The 4,740-nt window shown below is 63.2% G+C and overlaps 1 long non-coding RNA gene across 1 annotated transcript; it reads right to left on the bottom strand.

The window, feature by feature from the left end:
- Window positions 1-3,298: 3,298 nt before the first annotated feature.
- LOC129146811 (uncharacterized) lies at window positions 3,299-4,363 on the bottom strand. The gene is made up of 3 exons (XR_008554072.1): window positions 4,217-4,363; window positions 3,486-3,573; window positions 3,299-3,382 (listed from the first exon to the last, which is right to left on the bottom strand). It is a non-coding gene; the product is annotated as an uncharacterized LOC129146811 (long non-coding RNA).
- Between the last annotated feature and the right edge of the window lie 377 nt (window positions 4,364-4,740).

The raw sequence follows: 4,740 nt of genomic DNA, 5'->3' as shown, positions 1-4,740 counted from the left end.
CGCACCTCCCAGAAAAAGCAAACAAACTCCACCCTCAAACTCAGCCCAGCCCTGGGCTGCTGACTGCCTCCTGGGGTTCCTCTGGGCCCCGCGCCCTTCCTCAGCCTCGAGGCAGGCGGATCCTTCCACGGAGACCTGGGCTGCCACCCAAACCCAGCACTGTGTGGACAGGGTTCCCGGGTTCTTGGAATGGCACGAAGTTCTAAGTGTTTCCATAATCATCATAGTTTTAATTAAGATAATAGCTACTGACTACTCAGCACCTCAATGAGCCAGCACTGAGTGAGCTGCCTGGCGTGGGGCCTCAGCCTCCATGCTGGCCTCAGCATCCACTCCGGGGCAACAGCTGGGGGTCTGGGGTGAGGACTCAGGCCCGCGGTGGTGGCTGCTCCGCTGGCCTCCCTGCGACCCTCCCGTCAGCCGCCCCCCAGCCTGGAGGCCCGGCGCCCTGCGCCACCCCTGCCCCGAGCTGAAAAGAGCTCCTTGCAATGACCTGGAGGCTGGGTCCGCGGTTCTTCTGGGGTTTGGGTTTTGCTGGTTTCGAGGACGCTTCTCAACACTCACGGGGCGCCGCTTCATTGGGCACTACTGAGGGGCCGGCGAGGCATCCCTGGGTCACTGCTCACGGCTGCAAACCCTCAGCCTCCTGCGCCTATATCCCTCTTTCTGCCCCCACCAGTCTGTCCGGGGGCCCCTGCAGGAGAACTGGGGTTCCCGCGCAGCCTTCTGGTGTGGGGTTCCAGCGCCCCCTCCAGACACCCGAGCCAGTCCAAGCACCGCCCTCTCTCTCCCCGGAGTCCCATGTCCTTCCGAGCAGCCACACGCCTGCCGCACCTGTGGGCCACTTGGCTCCAACGTCATCAGCCCCAGGAACGCCGCATCTTCAGCCCTGCTCGGCCTTCCCGCCCCCTGCTCCCCGGAGCCCGAGACAGGGGACCCGGCCTGCGCCCTCCCCTCCCTGTGCCTCCGCCACGGTCCTGGGGCCACTGCCATTGCCGACGTCACGCGTGCGGGTTCCTCACCTCAGGTCTCCACTCCCTGACTCTGCCTTCGCTGCCTCGACAGAGCCTTCTTATTTTTTCATATTTTTTCATAAAAATAAAGTTTTTCTCCCCAAGAATTCTTTTTGGGGTGCCCATGGCTCATTTCTTTCAACACTAAAAGCTCTGGCCCTCCGAACAGTAGTTCTGGGGTGTCCCAGAGTTGCAGATGTGGGCGCCATGTCAGGCCCCCTCGCTGCTGTGCTCTGGGCCTCCCCCCGGGACCCCGTGCCTAGGCACGTTCACAAGGAAAGCTCAGAGGGTGAGCTCGGGCGGCTGGTGTGGGCCCCTCCGCCAGTGGGGGGTGTGGGGAGACAGCAGAGAGAGGAGTTGGGGTGGGGGTGGCGGCCTCCAGCCTGGCAGGCGGCTCTGGGCCCCCGGATCTGGGCCAAGGCTGAAGGTCACTGGCTGGGAGGGTCGGGATTCCTCAGATTTCACTGTGTCCTCCCACTGGTCTCCCACCGCCCCCAGCCTCTCTACTGCTGGAATTTGGGGGTGGGCAGCCTGAGGGATCAAGGGGAGATTCCAGAAAGGTTCATGTGGGGCCCTCACTGCTGCCTGGTTCCCCCCAACCCTGGCCGCCAAGGGGATCCTGTGCGGTCCCCTCCAGGTCGCTGCTGCTTGCCCTGGTCCTGCCAGGCCTGATGCCCCCTCGAGCTGGCAGGCAGAGGTCACCACGGCCCAGGCTGGCCTTCCCGAAGGAGGCCCCGCAGGTGGCTCCTCTCCTGAGGCCCACGCCCTCCACCCCATCCAGCCGGACCTAAGCCACCTTCAAGGATGGGGGCCCACCTCGTGCCCTGAGCTTGGAGGAGAAGGGGTTCCGTGCCCTGAGCTGAGGGAGGGAGCGCTGAGGCCTGAGCCTGGGGCTTCTGGTGTCCGGCACCCACCTCTCTCCTCTCAGAGAGCCGAAGCAGACCCAGAGGGGGAGCTGCAGCCCCAGGGAGCTCTGGAATCTGCCGGGAGGGCATGAAATCCCGGGCCAGCTGCCCACACCCCCACCCCCATCTGCTTTTTCTCCTGCCCTTTCTTCGCCATTGTTCCTCCCCCTCCCTCCCTTCTTCACTCTCTCTCTTCTCCCCCAACAGACTCCTCCTCCCCACAGAGGACAGCCGTGCCCGGGGGGCCATGTGACAAGCCCGTGTGATGGAGGCTTTTACAGGCTGCTCTCGAATTTCCCCCTTCCGGACTCTGGGCTCGGCAGAGGGGGTGACCCAGTCGGCCCAGCACGTGGCGGGGACCATCCTGGGCGCTGAGGGCAGCACCACGAGCCTCCGCCCTCCCACCCTGCAGCGCACGAACCCGGAGCCCCAGGGAGCAGCGGGGCCTGGGGGGCCGGCGTGGGTGCTCACCATCAGCTCCAGAGCGAGAAGCGCAGCGTCCTGTGTGCCCGGGAAGGCAGAGGGCGCGTCCTGGGTGGGGGGCGGGGGCGTGCAGAGGCGGCCTGGAGCCCAGGCCCCGAGGCCCCGGGTATTCCCAGCCACAGGGGCCAGTCCCAGCACCCGGGCAAGGATTTCAGGGAAGGGACTTAGCTGGGGAAGATGAGCTGGTGAGGGGCTCCCGCCCAGAGGCGTTCCCGGGGTGGCTCTGTCTCTCTGCCTGCAGTGACAGAGACGTCCAGCCCCCCAGGAAGCAGCTGCGGGCCAGGAGGTGACGCTCACATGTCACGCGGCTCTTTCCCAGCTGGGCTTCGCTTTCTTCTTACGTATTCTCCCACCACCGTCCCCCTTCGGCCTGTCCCATCCTCCACGCGCTCAGCCTGGGGAACCTCACCGCCCTCACCAACGTCCACCGCTTTTATTAGGATTTTCCTCAGTCGGACGGTCGGCTGAGTCAACGTTCAATATTTGTCTTCGTCGTTCTGAATTGCTTTACAGCACACAATCTCCTCCACCTCCCTCCATCTCGCTGCAGATGATATTGCACCTTCCCCGCTGCTGACGGCGACCCCGAGGCCTGGACGGACCACGCCCGCCTGACCAGGCCTCCCACGGGCGCCGAGGCTGCTGCCACGTCTGACTGTGCGGGGAGCGGAGCCGCCAGGCCGGAGCAGCGCTTGCCACGCGGACGCCTCCACGGCTCTGAGCAGTGGGTGTGCCCGGGGGCGGCGTGGCTGGGCCAAGGCGTGTTTCCATTTTCTGTGTTGTAAGGTGAATCCACTGGCTTTCCAGCAGGCCCGCCCGGGCGCACCCGCCAGCAGCGTCCTGGGCTCTCTCTCGCCAGCCGCCCTCGATGGCGCTGCAGCATGAGCCCTCCTCACGGCTGCGGACGCAGACTGGGGGTCCAACCTGCGGCTCCTTTCTTACAGGCGACGGTACGCCTTTCCCAGGGTTTTGTTTTCTCATCTGAGTGTTCAGGCAACCAGACGTCCCTGTGTGAACACGCACGAGAGCTGAGAGACACCGGTACGGCGTCCCCCAGATGCCCCCTCAGCCGCCCTCTGCTCACCTAGTGTCCAGGTCCTTGTCCTTCCACACAGATACTCTTCGAGCACCAGGTCTGAGTTTCCTGAGTTTTCCTTCTCTGCAACAAACGGCTGCACAGAGTGGCGGGCATCAACAGGAGCGGGCCTCCCTCACCCCAAGGCTCATAGGTCTGGCTGGGCCTCGTGGGCCGATGTTACAGTGGCGGGCTGGCCTCCGCTGGCCTTCCGCCCGCGGCCTGTGGCCCTGCAGCTGCCTGACCATGTCCCTGCTCCCTCAGCCACAGCAGGGAGGGGAGCTCCGGGCTTTAGGCTACAGTTGATTAGACTGGGCCTCCGTGCCTAGCCCAACAGAAGCCTGTCCCAGGGCTTTAACCACACCCACGAATTCCCTTTGCCGTATAAGATGAATGCTCACAGCATTGAGACCTCTGGGGCACCCCCTTGCATGCCTCGACGGTTTCTTGCTGTCATCTCCAGCATGCACCGGCCCTGACACCTCCCTGCAGACCCCACCCCGGCATTCCCGACGTGGCCCAGAACCACCACTATCCACAGCTCCCCAGTCTCAAGCCAATCAGATGGTCTGACTGGGACCAGAACCAGGGACAGCAAGCAACACAGGCCTGCGCCCGGGCCGCGTCTGTGCCCGGCTCTGAAGCAGTCACAATGTGAACAAGTAGAATCCAGGGACTCTGGACTCCAGCTACATCCTAACAAGGAGCCTCCTACGAGTGGACAAGCAGCTGATGCTGACCGTCCACCCGGCCTCTGTCCCTCTCGTTGTCTCCTGAGTGGCACTTCGTTCGGGAGAAGAGCCAGTCAAGCTCTGCGCACTGGCAGGCTCTGGGCTCTTTCCTCACACAGCAGGAGGCTTTCTTCTGTAAAAGGTTGAGGGTAAATATTCTAGGTTGTGAGGGCTGTGCGGTTGCCGTGGCAACCACTTACACAGATGGGTCTGGTTGTTGTCTCAATAAAACTTTATTGACAAAAACAAGAGGGAGGCCAGATTGGGCTCCCAGAACTGGTTTGTACGCCTGCAACGTGACGGTCTTCTCGGATTCCGCTTTGAGATTTTTGCAAGGATGTCTGCCCGTAGCCCGCGGGCTTCTGCCAGGAGGCTCAGAACATTGGGTGGACGGTCTGGGTGTGGTGACATCAGCCCTGTACACCCAGGCCCGGCCTCTCCAAGCAGCACTGTCCCCCTTCTCAGCGTCCCTTCCTCATTCACCAGCTGGAACACTCTAAGAGAAATTTTCCTTCCTCCAGTGTCTGGTTACA

This window comes from Talpa occidentalis, unplaced genomic scaffold (genome assembly GCF_014898055.3).
Source record: "Talpa occidentalis isolate TD23 unplaced genomic scaffold, MPIMG_talOcc4v2.1 talOcc4.4, whole genome shotgun sequence".
NCBI lineage: Eukaryota > Metazoa > Chordata > Mammalia > Eulipotyphla > Talpidae > Talpa > Talpa occidentalis.
This window is presented reverse-complemented; position numbering and strand designations above follow the sequence as displayed.